Below are 14,599 nucleotides of genomic sequence, written 5' to 3' on the forward strand. Positions count from 1 at the left end.
GATCGCCCCGAGAAGATTATGGGTTTCCTGGCATGGCGGGGGGCGATCTCTGGAACGCGTTTCCCTACATCAGCTGCTGCTGCTGCTGCTAAGTCGCTTCAGTCGTGTCCGACTCCATAGACGGCAGCCCACCAGGCTCCCCCGTCCCTGGGATTCTCCAGGCAAGAACACTGGAGTGGGTTGCCATTTCCTTCTCCAGTGCATGAAAGTGAAAAGTGAAAGTGAAGTCGCTCAGTCGTGTCCGACTCTTCGAGACCCCATGGACTGCAGCCTACCAGGCTCCTCCGTCCATGGGATTTTCCAGGCAAGAGTACTTACTGGAGTGGGGTGCCATTGCCTTCTCCGAAGTAGCCATATTATATGAGGTATAATCGCTATTTAACCTCTTAGGTGCTCTCAAGGAATATGTGCCTTGGTAGAAGTTTGTCAGCTTCAAATGACAAAGTATATAAAGTTCTGACATGTAGACAGGCTTAAAAATGGTAAATTTTATAATTATATTTATATAAAATGGAGCCAGGTGGACCATTTCAGGAACTGAGTGTATATAGAGATTCTGTTATTTTAAAATTCTCTTAATCATTTGTTCATATTCATTCTAAACCTCCTTGGAGCCTAGGATGGTAGGAAAGAGGTAAAGGGAAAAGACCAGAAATGGAAGTTTCAGAATGGAAGTTTTTTAAAGAACTCAATTAAGTCATTGACAGATATACTCCTAGTTTAAAAGGACATAGCAAACCACTCTCTCCTCTATTTTAGGAGCACCCTTATGTCTTAAGTTTGGTTGAAGACTTTTTGTTCAGTAAAGGCAAAGGAAAATTCATTATACTTCTTGATCAATACCTTTTAAAACATTAGTTTTGATGAATTTTTCTTACTACTGATACATGGGTAATGTCTAACTGGCTATTCCCATCGTCCTGCCCCGAGGAAATGGAAGAAACCCCCAAATCTAACTGATTACTCTTCCTACCCCTCTTCCCTGCAACAGAAGAGTCCATTTGTTGAAAACAGTGTTTTCAGTATTTATTGTTCCTGAAAGAAGGGGCAAAAATGGTTTAATGATCTTGGAGAATAAAAATATTTCCTCCACATGAAGGAGTAAACAGACAGGACTTCTACTTTGAGCCCCAGGGTCTTCAAGTACAAAGTGGGGATGATCAAAGTACTTGCTCAGAACAGGACCTGAGAGAAAATAGGCCCCTGACACAGAGCATGGCACATGACAATTGATCAGTAACACTTAGCTATCATTATTACTCCTCCTACACTATGTATCTGAATAAAAGTCCTTGTATCCAGAATAGCTATAAAAATTAAAGATTAGATAAAGTGCCTGGTCCAGGGCCTGTTTGAACCCATGTTGGTTATTCTATTTCTCCCTGATGAAAAGAAAAATTACACTTCATCTTTGTGTGAATAACTTTAGGAATAATCCACCTAAAATATTTTTCTTTTCTAGAAATTTTGCATCTACACAAGGTGATAGATGTTCACTAAAAATATTATGGTAATCATTTCATCATGTATGTAAGTCAAATCATTATGTTGTACACCTTAAACTTATACAGTGCTGTATTCAATTATATCTCAATAAAATTGGAAGGAAAAAAAAAAAGAAAGAAATTGTGGAGAGAAAGAGGCCCTGTCCCTCAATATCCTGTGATTAGATGTCACCACTGGTATACAATTTCTACAGGTTGTGGCCTTCTGTGTAACTGTTCCTCAAACACTAAGTGAATTTGGCCAGTTCTGGGGCCCTAGAACTTTGAATACTTTGGAGCTTCAAAGTAGCCATTATGTAGGTATCCACTTATGACCAAGTGTGGATATAAGTGGTATGAAAGTGAAAGTCGTTCAGTCATGTCCAACTCTTTGTGACCTCACAGATTGTAGCCCACCAGGCACCCCTGTTCATGAGATTTTCCAGGCAAGAATACTGGAGTGGGTTGCCATTTCCTCCTCCAGGAAATAAAAGGAGGGTAAGCTATAAAAGGGGCTTCCCTGATGGCTCAAGTGATAAGAAAAAAAAAATCTGCCTGCAGTGCAGGAGACACAGGAGATGCGGTTGGATCCTTGGGTCCCTGGAGGAGGAAATGGCAACCCACTGCAGTAGTCTTGCTTGGAGAATTCCATGGACAGAGAAGCCCATCCCATGGGGTTGCAAAGAGTTGAACATGACTCAGTGCGTGTGCACACTCGAGCTACAAAAAGACAGAAAGAAATGAATTAACTCACCTATCTCTCTAACTTTTGTACAGAATTTATTTTTGGTGTTAAAAGTGGAGCACAGTTTAGCTCTGAAGGTGCATTCAGGCCACTGAATAAATTATAAAAATATGTATCTAGTGATGGTTTATTCTAACAAAGTGAAGGGGGAAAGCCAAATACGCTTATAGAAACACTGAATCTCCCAACAACTATCTTTTATTCAACTCCACAGTTTTTAATGGTTAATTTTTGTATCACATGTCTAATTGTTAGCAGAGCATGATGAAAAATGTTTAACATTTAGTGTTTTTCTGATTATAAAAGTAATACATGCTCATGACAATTTGCAACATAAAGAGAAACACAAAGAAAAACCAACTTAGTCAATAATTTTACTTTTCCTTCTAGCCTTTTGTGTGCATGTATATATTTACTTTATAAAACTTGTATTAGATAGTGTATACACTGTTAGCATCCCTCTTTGCTTAACACTCTCTCTAATGTCTATTTCCCCAATCTTAATAAGTTTTCAAAAACATTTTCAGTGGTCATATGTTATATAATATGTACAAGCCACAATTTATTTGTAATTTACTCCTTCTTTCAAGAATAATTATTGAGTATTTACTTTACATTAGACACTATGCTAGGCATAAGATTTAAGTGATGAACAGTGACTATAAAAATAAGGTTTTGATGAACATCTTTGTAAATAGGTCTTTAATGGCATCTTTCATTCTTAGACTGAATTCCTAGGATTATGAAAACATAACTTCAAAAACCAATTTTCCAGCTTCAAAGGCAAACTTAAGGAATAAAATTCTGAACTGTAAAATATTAACTTTTTGGAAAATTACCAACAACAGAATTAATATTTATTTTATGCAATGTGTGAACTTACCCAGAAGATGCTTTCTTGTTAGTGTCTGTGAAACATCAAGGGTATTTGAAGTGTATTGACTTTGGCTTTTCCCTCTAATTCTTTGCAGGATTTGCAGGTTTTCTCAACAGTGTGAGATTGTTTGAAGTATATGCAAATTGCCCTACTTCCTCCTCTCAGAGTTAAAATGTTAACTATTTTATTTCCAGCTTTCCTCTTGTAAACATAAGGCTTTTCCGCATTTCTTTCTTTTGCCTTCCGGTGTGAAACATTTTGTATCTTTACACTTTTTAACCTGAAGGCAGATTTCTTTTTCCTAACCCCAAGTTATAACATAAACATTCCTATAAGACACTAGATTTAACATATTTTATAGTTAATTTTGGCCAAGAAATATCATGTAAGTTAACCAATGTATTTAGGGAACTTCATGAGAGATTATTAAGGGTAATACTCCCCCAAACACACACACACCCTACTATTCTTTGATGATTACATGTTCGTACATAAGGATGAAACGTATGAAATTGCCACTTGTGGATTAAAAATGGTCAACCAACTTCATATAGTTCTGTTTGTATAAATATTTCATTAACTAGTTTATTATAGTCAACTTTCTCCAAATAGTGAACTTTCTGATTATCATATTAAGGATAGCCTTTATTATTATACAAGATTGTGTTTTGCTTTGATTTTCATAAATGTTGGAATCCAGTCAGGAGAGTGCCATAAAATGTTTGTTTATTATTGCAGAGACAGTAGAGGGAGCCTGGAGCCAAAACACTGTTATTTTAGGTCTCATGTAAATGATGATTATCTTCCAATTCTTCATGTGTGGATGAATTTAAATATGAGTAAATATGTGAAATAACAATCTTTTCTTTTTTAAAGGCTGGTTGTACTTAATCACTTTAATAAGATGGGAAGGGGAAGACTGGCCATCAGTTCAGGCTAGACTCCATCAGAGTGGATCCAACCTGAATCCCACTGCTCTCTGCTCTTCTCTGAGTCACTCTGGAGACAGCACATGGCCACAGTGACAAATCTGTGCTCCACAGATTTCCCTCCTTCAACCCCTAATGTGGATCATCCCATTACCATGGGCATTATATCCTGATTCTTCTTCTTCTTCCTTTTTTAATTTTGGCTGAGCTGCAAGACATGTAGGATCTTAGTTCCTAGATCAGGGATTAAAACCCTGCCCTTTGAAGTGAAAGCATGGAGTCCTAACCACTGGACCCCCAGGGAAGTCTCTCCTGACTCTTCTTTAGTCCATCAGAATTTCCAAATGCGTTACCATCTCAAATTGTTTGTATTAATTTAAGGTGTTTGTTTCCTCCAGACACATAAGGAGGCACTTTGATCCTGTTTTCAACTTACATCCTTCTAGGAAGGTTTGTAATAAATGACCAATCCTTTCACAGAACAGGAAACTTCATTAGCCTTAAAGACATTGTCTCTTGCTGACCTCTCCTCAACTATCTTTATCCTGAATCAAATCTTTTGTTAATTCCACCCCCTACCCTGGTGTTACAGAAGGGTCCCCAAGGTAATTGGTGGTGACATCATTATTCTTCACTGTAGGTAGTCTACAGTGGGCTCCAAGTCCCTGGGGAAAGATGAGTCCCTAAATCTAGAGGTAAGAGGAAGACCCTCTCTATTGTAAAACCTTATGGGAATCTACAGAACTTAGAACCAATTTGCTGTGGCAGGGTTTCATATACTGGTGTTAGGCGAAATTCTTCTGATGTGTTAATAACATCCAGAGAAAAAAGCATTCTCTGGGTAATTAGTTTAATGAGATGGTGGGTTTTTTTGGTTTTTATTTTGTTTTTTTTGCTTTTTTTTTTGCATAAGGTAGGAAGTCTCGGATGGAGATTTTATCAGTCTAATATACTCTGTCAGTCTCTCAGAGGGAAATTTCAAATGTATAGTCTTTTTCAAATTTTTTTAACAGGAAATTTCACTTATTTTCTTAGCATCATTTGAGAATTCTTAGAATATTAGATAATTCCTTTGTGATCTGGAAAATAGCTCCAAGTTAGAAAAAAAATGCCTTGTCCCTCCCCAGCTTAATTAAGAGTCATCTAGCCTAAAATTCTAATGGAAAAAGCAAACAAATCTGTGAATTTTAACCAACTATATGTCAAGAGAAAGGGTGATATGGTAAAAACTAAATAAAAGTAGAAGAACTTGTCATTAAAGTTGGAAAAGCAAATGTTGGAAAAAATATCCCATTATGGTATAACCCTGTCTTTTCAAACTACTTCTTTTCTCTCATTTAATAAGCAAGCTTAAGGCAAATAGCCTTAAAACAAACTAAAATGAATAAAAAGCAAAATACTTGGTCCTCGAAAGTGCCCTCTTTCCCTCTCCTCTGTGTGATTCTCTTTACCCACTGGCATCCACCTTCTAATTTTCAGCCATTGCCTAGTGTTGCTCAAACTGCTCTAGCAAATGGTGCCACATTCAAGGGGGGACTTTCTGGTTCCTGCCTTACTAGAGCAGAGGCTGCACTTGACACAGTCACTTCTCATCCCTTTTTTGAAACACTAGTACTTTCGCTCTCATACACTTCTTTCTCCTAGTTCTCCTAATCCATGGACTTCTTTGTATTTCTACCAGTGTGGATCCTCTAAAACCCTTGATATGCCCCAAGATCCTGCCCCCATCCCACTCCACATCCTCTCCCTGGGGAACCTCATCCACATTAATGGTCCTACCACCTACACGCTGACTAGCCCTAAACTTTCCACTGGGCTTGAGGCTCGTGTAATCTAACTTTGTGCTGGACAGACGCATCTAAATACCCTACAGGCATTTCAAAGTCTGTCTATACCTGAACTTATCGATTTTTCCTCTATCCTAAATGTCACTGAGTGACCATGACCTTCATGTCATTAAATCCAACAGGAATTTTTCATTTCATCTTATTTGACCTTTCAGCCATATTTGACACTATTGATATTCCCTCATTCACCAGATACCTCTTGGTTTCTGTGGGTCTACTCCTTGTTGCTGTGACCCTATACCTTCCTGATTTTCATCCTATCTCTCCAGGTACCACTTTTTTTTTTCCTTTTTCTTTTCTTTTTGACCACTTTTATTTCTCTACCTGAAATTTAAATATTAGAGTTACTCCAGATTCATTTCTGGGCTCTTGCATCAGCGAGTGGTCTATTGCTGCATAACTTCAAAATTTAGTGATGTAAACCTAAAAAATATTTTATTTGTTCATGATTCTATAGGTGAGCAAATTGAGAGGCTTGGCTGAGGGGTTCTGCTGTTCTTGGCTGTGGTCACTCATGCAGTGATAGTCATGTGAGAGCAAACTCAGGCCTGGCTGATCTAATATGAACTTATGTGCATGTGTGTTGGTTAGCAATGGCTATTGGCTGAGCCTCCTTCTCATCATTTATCCTCAAGAAGGCTTAATCTAGACTTCCTAACATGGCAGCTTCAAGGGCAAGAGTGGAAGCTGCAAGGCCTCTTGATATCTAGATTCTGATTCTCCCAACATTACATTTCTTGTTTCCTGTTGGTTCAAGGAAGTCACAAGGCTGGTTCAGGCTTTAGAGATCTGGAAAAATAAATTCCACCTCTTAATGGGAGGCAACATCACATAAAGTCATGCAAACCCAGATGAGAGGAATACGCACCCCCTTTTTTTTTTTTTATAACAATATACTCCAATCTCCTTCTTACTCTGTATTACAGTCTCTGTATTCATTTCCTAACAGAGCTCATCCATTCATTTGGCTCATTGCCCATGGATATCACCATCAACACCCTAATATGTACGTCCTTCTCAGACCTTACCTCTAAACTGGTATAGCATATGCCTCCTTGATCTCTTCACTTGATATATCAATGATACTTCAAGCTCAGTAGCACTAAAAATATAGTAATAATTTTCCTCCAGAAATGTTTTCCTACTTCAGTGCTTCCTATCTTAGTGAGTATAGCCATTAACAAGGGGACTTCCTTGGTAGTCCAGTGGTTAAGAATCTGCTTGTCAGTGCAAGGGACATAAGTTTGATCCCTGGTCTTCGAAAATACCACATGCCAAGGAGCAACTAAGCCTGTGTGCCACAACTACTGAGCCCATGCTCTAGAGCCCACATGCTGCAACTGTTGGGCTTGCTTGCCATAGCTTCTGAAAGCCCATGCTCCCAGAGCCCGTGCTCTGCAACAAGAGAAGACCTCTCAATGCAATTAGACAGTAGCCCATGTGTAGCAATGAAGATCTAGTACAGTCAAAAATAAATACATAAATAAAAATTTTACCCATTTAAAAAAAACATTAGCAAGAGGCCTGGACAAATCTTTCTTTTTCATTCCCCATTTCTATTCCGTAACCAAGTTAAGTCACGTCATTTTGAATATCTCTTCACACCATGTACTTTTCTCCAGGTCCACTTCTACCACTTTAGACCACACTTTAGACCAAGCTGCCACTACCCGTTACTTGAATCTGGTCTTAGACAGTATGACAAGGCAGGAGCTAAAATCTACATAAAAATGGATTGCTACACAGTCTAGTAGTGCATTGTGATTACATTTCCTTTCCTGAACAGTCTAGTTTCTTTTTATTCTGTTGTTCATTATCTGCCTGTATCACATCTTTGAATTCTCAAAACTACTTGCTTGGTTAAATCCATAACCCTGGTTAAATCCAGTTCTCTACCTTCTTCCTGCCGGTATCAGCCCAGCAGACTGTGGCTAATGGAAAACACATGACTAGTTTCATTTTAAATTCATTATGGTTAACCTCAAGGGGGTCCTGAGTGTTGCCCTTACCATCATGCCACATGCCACATGTCCTCTGTTCTCCTCTCCTGCACCAGTGGTCTTCAAACTGTGGTTGCTTTCAAGAGGAAAACAGTTAAGGGAATTGGCTCCTGGATCCTTAACATCTGTCTGGACTCTTTCCCAAAATGTTTCTGCTTCTCCTCTCACTTTACAAAAAAAAGGCATACCCCTCACCCATCTTAAATCTCAGAAGTGACTGCCATGCTGTACAAGCCTTCTGGACCAAGTCAAAAGGGCAGTTGCTTTTTGTGATGGATCAAGTCCTCCTGAACATGGACTGTCTGTCTACCTCTGTTCTAAGTATATTCGGTTAAAGTGAAACCAACATTAGAAATGGGGTGTTCAGCCACACTGAAATGGTTTCAGTTGTGATACATCATAGAGTGGGGTGGTGTAAGTGATGACAGGTTTTGACCTAGTCTCCTCCACCCCCGGACTATTGTCAAGGTCACAAAGCATTCTTGGGGGGACTCCAGGAGAACAAAGAGGATTGGTGAAAAATACTGGATGCTAAAAATGGCTTTTAAAATGTATTTAATATTGGCAAATCTTTTTAGCTATTCTCAGTATTCATCCTTAGGGCCATGCCATTAGCTAGAAAGAAAAGAATCTGAACAGCAAATCAGTGTAAGTTAATAATGCTGATTCTTTACAGTGTAACTGGAATGATTTCTGGGACTACTAATTTTTAATAGATGCATTAGATAAAGGCTACAGATGAAACTTTTATGTGATTTCCTTCAGATTGGGTGAACATTATTAAATAATGTAGTTAGTATCTATTTTATTAAATCATATCATGAAATATTGATTTCAGTTACAGTTAATCCTCATCTTCTAAAATGTTAAATATTGTCTGCTGCTGCTGCTGCTGCTAAGTCGCTTCAGTCATGTCTGACTCTGTGCGACCCCACAGACAGCAGCCCACCAGGCTCCCCCATCCCTGGGATTCTCCAGGCAAGAACACTGGAGTAGGCTGCAATTTGTCTACCTCCTATTAAAATAATGGTTGCTGGATTCAAATTTTTTTTCTAGCTGGGTATGCATTTCAATTTCATTAAACAAATAGGAAAAATGTAATTATGAAGTCTAAGGAAGTGGGGTTATTTCTAATTTTTATTTGAAATTTTTATTAAATTATTCTCAAAGGCAGAATGTTAGAGATCAATATATAAATATAGATGCTATTATTTAAATAATAATAAGACTAGTTACCAATGGCAATTAGAAGTGATTAATAGCAGGCTAATTAAATAATATGTAGAAAAATGTAACAATATTTTAATAGTTCTTTTCCTTTGATATAGCACTTTATCTTTTTAAAAAACTCTATATTGGATATTTAAATTGTATAGGCTATGTTATTGTATATTCTTAAGATCTATAAATATATTTTAAAAGGAGAACATAAATACAAAGTACTAATTAAACAGATATTATCTGTTTTTAATGAACAGTAACAATGACATGTTTTCTTCTGTCTCATGATATAGTAGGTTATTTTTAATCTCCCTGTTTTCTTTTCCAGTAACATTTCTCTGAACTTCCTGTGGCCTTTAAGACATCCATTTTTTCTTTTATGTAGTGGTAAACCTGGATATAGTCAAATGTAAATTCATTCTGACTTCCAGCTCAGCTATTATCAAGTCCACATTATATATATTTATAGGCTGAATAGGATTTGCCAAGATTTACATTTGCACTCTCTGCTGAACCTACAGACAGGTGAGCAAACTCTAGTGTTTATGTGGACAAGATAGCAACAATCGTTTGTTTTGTGTTTTCTACAGTTTTATTAAAATCATAGAAATCAAGAAAATGATTTGAAACTCCATTTTCAAATGCAAATACCTAAGAGTGGATAAACTCTTTTTTTTTATTGCTATTATTTGACTCCTTTCTGTATAGTGTAGAAAGCATGATCACAGGTAAGATTTGACAGAATGGACTCAACATGGTAAGCGGCTGATTGGGCTGATTAATGTCTCCCTAAAAGTCATGTCCACCTGGACCTGTGACTGAGACCTTATTTGAAAATAGGGTCAAGTTAAAAAGAGGTCATACTGGGGGTGGTGGTCCTCAATCCAATATGGCTAGTGTTCTTTTTAAATTTTTTTTTGACTTTTTAATACTGTCTACAAGAGATTATTTATTTATTTAAAAAAGTATTCTATTTCTTTTGGCTGCACTCCACAGCATGTAAAATCTAAGATTGAACCTGGTCCCCCTGCACAGGAAGTTCAGCATTTTAACCATTGGACCACTAGGAAAGTCTCTGTGCCTGGTGTTCTTATAAGAAGGAAATTTGCACATAGACACAGAGAGAGAGAGAGAGGGAAGATGGCCATGGGGAGATGCAGGCAGAAACTGGAATGATGAAGCTACAAGCCAAGGAATGCCAAGGGTCACGAGAGCCACCAGAAACTGAGTGAGGCATAAAACAGATTCGTCCCTAGAACCTCAGAGGCAGCATGGTCCTGCTGACACCTCGATTTCAGACTTTTAGTCTCCAGAACCATGAAGAATGATTTTTTGCTTGTTTGTTTTAAACCACCTGGTTTGTGGGACATTGTTATTGCAGCCCTAGCAACATAATAGAGGCTAGCATACTTGTTCTCAAATTTCCCCACAGGACATTTTAGTTCCAACCTATGAATCAGTAAATGGTACTCTACTCAGTTCCACAGAGCCATAAAGGGAATGATATAATAATGCGTGATGGCCGTGTGGTATGCCCAAACTAATTCTGTGCTCACTGTTTTCCACTGAACATTGGAGTCTTTGGGAGACAACAGAACTGTTTGATTAATTCAGAGGGATTTCTCTGTCTAATCCCAGACTCATGGGCTTCAGTCTCCATATGTCTCTCCCATCTCCTCCTCTGCCCTGTCCAATCCCAGACTCCTTTCTGCATACTGTACAGCATGCTCTGCTTTGGCTATTTCCCTCCCTAGTCTAGTTGTATGTGTCTTTCCTTCTATCATTAAAAGAACCCAGCCACTTAGCCCCTTGTTTCAGTGGTATCCGGGTCAATGCCAGTGATATTGCAGTTGTTCCCATCTTCAGGATCTGAACTTTCAAAAACATTGTCACAATATTCACAACCTTAAAAATTACGGGGCAAGGAGAGGGTGGGACAAATTGAGAAAGTAGCACTGACATGTATACACTGCTGCTAAGTCACTTCAATTGTGTCCGACTCTGTGCGACCCCATAGATGGCAGCCCACCAGGCACCGCTGTCCCTGGGATTCTCCAGGCAAGAACACTGGAGTGGGCTGCCATTTCCTTCTCCAATGCATGAAAGTGAAAAGTGAAAGTGAAGTCGCTCAGTCGTGTCTGACTCCTAGCGACCCCATGGACCACAGCCCACCAGGCTCCTCCATCCATGGGATTCTCCAGGCAAGAGTACTGGAGTGGGGTGCCATTGCCTTTTCCGATGTATACACTATCATGTATAAAATAGATACCTAGCAGGAAGTGGCTGTGTGACACAGGGAGCCCAGGGTGCTCTCTGACAAACTAGAGGGGCGGACTGGTGGGTGGGGGAAGAGTTTCAAGAGGGAGGGGACATGTATATATAACTATGACTGATTTGTATTGATGTACGACAGAGATCACAACGTAGCAAAGCAATTATCCCCCGATAAAAACAACTTAAATTAGCACCATCTCTGCTACAAGGGATTGACTCTGTTTTAATGTTTGACTACCATCAGCTTTAGATCTCATCCTCCCTCTACCCCTCTGCCCTACAAGCAGCTAGCAAAGCCGGAGTGCTCTCTCCTTTGGTGCTGGCAGGAGATTAGAGACACACAAGCCCCTTCCCGTACAGAGAACCCTCACCCCACCCCTATCCCCTCACCACAATAAAAACCCCACCCCTATCCCCTCACCACAATAAAAACCCCACCCGTCCCCTCACCACAATAAAAACCCCACCCCTATCTCCTCACCACAATAAAAACCCCACCCCCTCCCCTTACCACAATAAAAACCCCAAGCCAGTATTATGTCTTCTGTACCAGCTCTCTCAAAGCATTCTAGACCTGCTTGAAAGGCCTGCCCTGCCCTGCCCTCCCCAGAGACCTCAGTGATATGAATAATCTTTTCACAGCCTCTTGCTGTGTGCATCAATATCAACATCTGACTGAACCAAATTTGGGGATGGTGATCTAGCCTGATTATTCAAGGTGGCCTCTGTAAATCTTAATTCAAAGCACCACAGTTAATTCATCAGTTCAGTTCAGTTCAGTCGCTCAGTCGTGTCCGACTCCTTGTGACCCCATGAATCGCAGCACGCCAGGCCTCCCTGTCCATCACCAACTCCCGGAGTTCACTCAGACTCACATCCATCGAGTCAGTGATGCCATCCAGCTATCTCATCCTCTGTCATCCCCTTTTCCTCCTGACCCCAATCCCTCCCAGCATCAGGGTCTTTTCCAATGAGTCAACTCTTCGCATCAGGTGGCCAAAGTACTGGAGTTTCAGCTTTAGCATCATTCCTTCCAAAGAAATCCCAGGGCTGATCTCCTTCAGAATGGACTGATTGGATCTCCTTGCAGTCCAAGGGACTCTCAAGAGTCTTCAATACCACAGTTCAAAAGCCTCAATTCTTGGGCGCTCAGCTTTCTTCACAGTCCAACTCTCACATCCATACATGACCACTGGAAAAACAATAGCCTCGACTAGACGGACTGGCCAAGTCAAACACAGACTGTCAATGCCTCAGTGCCATGATAACACACACTTTTATTTCACACTTAACTTACATCGCTCGAAATGAGGCAGCAATGCGTGATCCATTATTGTGAACCACAAATTGTGGTTGCCAACATCAGCGGTGAGGGGAAGATCAGTGACAGTGACTAAGGGCAGTTAGTTCATATTGTATCCATTTAACTCTATTAACAGCCTGGTTTTCAGTCCCTATATTTTGGCCACAGATTTTCTGTAACTTTTAGCCAAATGCATTCCTAACTGGTAGGATTATTTACTCATCATTATTCTCTCCATTTTCAGACATAATTCCCTGGGATCCTCTTTATGGCTCAGACAACAAAGACAGCTATTGAACATTTGTGTTAGTTAACTAAGTAAAGAAGATTTATGCAATTCTTTCTTGGGCCTAAAATTCTCCCAATTTAACTTTACCTCACTGTGATCATAGATTTGGTAATTTTAAAACTTAAATATATTAATCTTCTTCCATCTGGGTCAAGAGAGGAAAATGAAAATAAAACTTCCTAAGGCAAAGTAGGAGGAGATCAGCCCTGGGGTTTCTTTGGAAGGAATGATGGTAAAGCTGAAACTCCAGTACTTTGGCCACCTCATGCGAAGAGTTGACTCATTGGAAAAGACTCTGATGCTGGGAGGGATTGGGGGCAGGAGGAGAAGGGGACGACAGAGGATGAGATGGCTGGATGGCATCACTGACTCGATGGACTTGAGTTTGAATGAACTCTGGGAGTTGGTAATGGACAGGGAGGCCTGGCGTGCTGCGATTCATGGGGTCGCAAGGAGTCGGACACGACTGAGTGACTGAACTGAACTGAACTGAAGGCAAAATAAGTAACTTCAAATTTAAAATAGTAAAATAGTAAAATAAACACAAGGTTTCTTTTTCCATTGTTTTCATTCACTCAGTCTGTCAACCATTTATTTGAAAGTCTTTGACATGACACACACTGATTCTGAGGTTGCAGTAGCCCCACCCCATGATTCTGCACTCATCACTGAAATCTAGAACTTTTTGCATCCTTGGGAGGGGCTTTCTAGGACACAAGATTTTCAGTTCTAAAACTGGGACCATTTCAATGAGAGACCTTAAACAAGAACTGCTTGGTTGAACACCATCTAATAACTGGCCAGCAGAAATAATCAGACATGATAATTATTCTTGTTGTTTTAAGACACTAAGTTTTGGGGTGATTTGTTATGCAGTGATAGAGAACTAAAACAGCAACTCAAACTGCCTACGTTGGGTCCCTGACCTTTTCCCTCAAACCTGTTCTTTTCATAGTCTTCCCTTCTCCTAATATGACAGCTCCTTTCCTTGGCTCCCTTTTTTCCCCTCTCACATCCAACTATTCAACAATCGCCTTGGTTTTACCTTCAAAATATATTGAGTCTGACCACTTCTCCTATCCTTCACTACTTCCATCCTACCACTGTTATCTCTTGCTTAGATGATTTCAATCATCTCCTGACTAGTTTCTCTACTTCCTCCCTTGCCTCTTTCAGTCTCTTTCCAACACAATATCCAGAGTGATTCTGTTAAAATGTACATGAGATCCTGTCACTCCATTGCTCAAAACTCTCTCAAGGTTTCCCATCTCTCCTATGATAAAAGCCAAAGTCCTTGCTGTGACTCACACAGCCCCACATGACCTACTCCCCGTCTCTTCTTTCATTATTCCTCTCTAAGTCTCCCTCTTGGTCAGTCTGCTCCAGCCACATGAGCTTCCTTGCTCTTGTGCAAACACAATAAGAACATTCATGTCGTAGGGCTACGGGACATTCTGTCCCCTTTGCCTAGAATGTTGTTCTTTTCACCAAGATGGTCATTTGTTTGGTTCCCTTGCTCTCTGGAGGCTGCCTTCTCACTGAGAAGGGCCCCGAGGCCCTCCCTGCTCAGAGCACCTAAAATTTCAGCCTTCCAGGCTCCTCCTACTCTCCTTCCTTGCTTTATTTCCCT

At 39.9% G+C, this 14,599-nt stretch overlaps 1 protein-coding gene across 2 annotated transcripts in view; it reads right to left on the reverse strand.

Moving 5' to 3' along the window:
- The window catches only part of SP5 (Sp5 transcription factor), a 73,207-nt gene that overhangs the window by 32,877 nt on the left and 25,731 nt on the right, over positions 1-14,599 (reverse strand). The window lies entirely within an intron of this gene.

Source organism: Bos indicus, chromosome 2 (genome assembly GCF_029378745.1).
Source record: "Bos indicus isolate NIAB-ARS_2022 breed Sahiwal x Tharparkar chromosome 2, NIAB-ARS_B.indTharparkar_mat_pri_1.0, whole genome shotgun sequence".
Lineage (NCBI taxonomy): Eukaryota > Metazoa > Chordata > Mammalia > Artiodactyla > Bovidae > Bos > Bos indicus.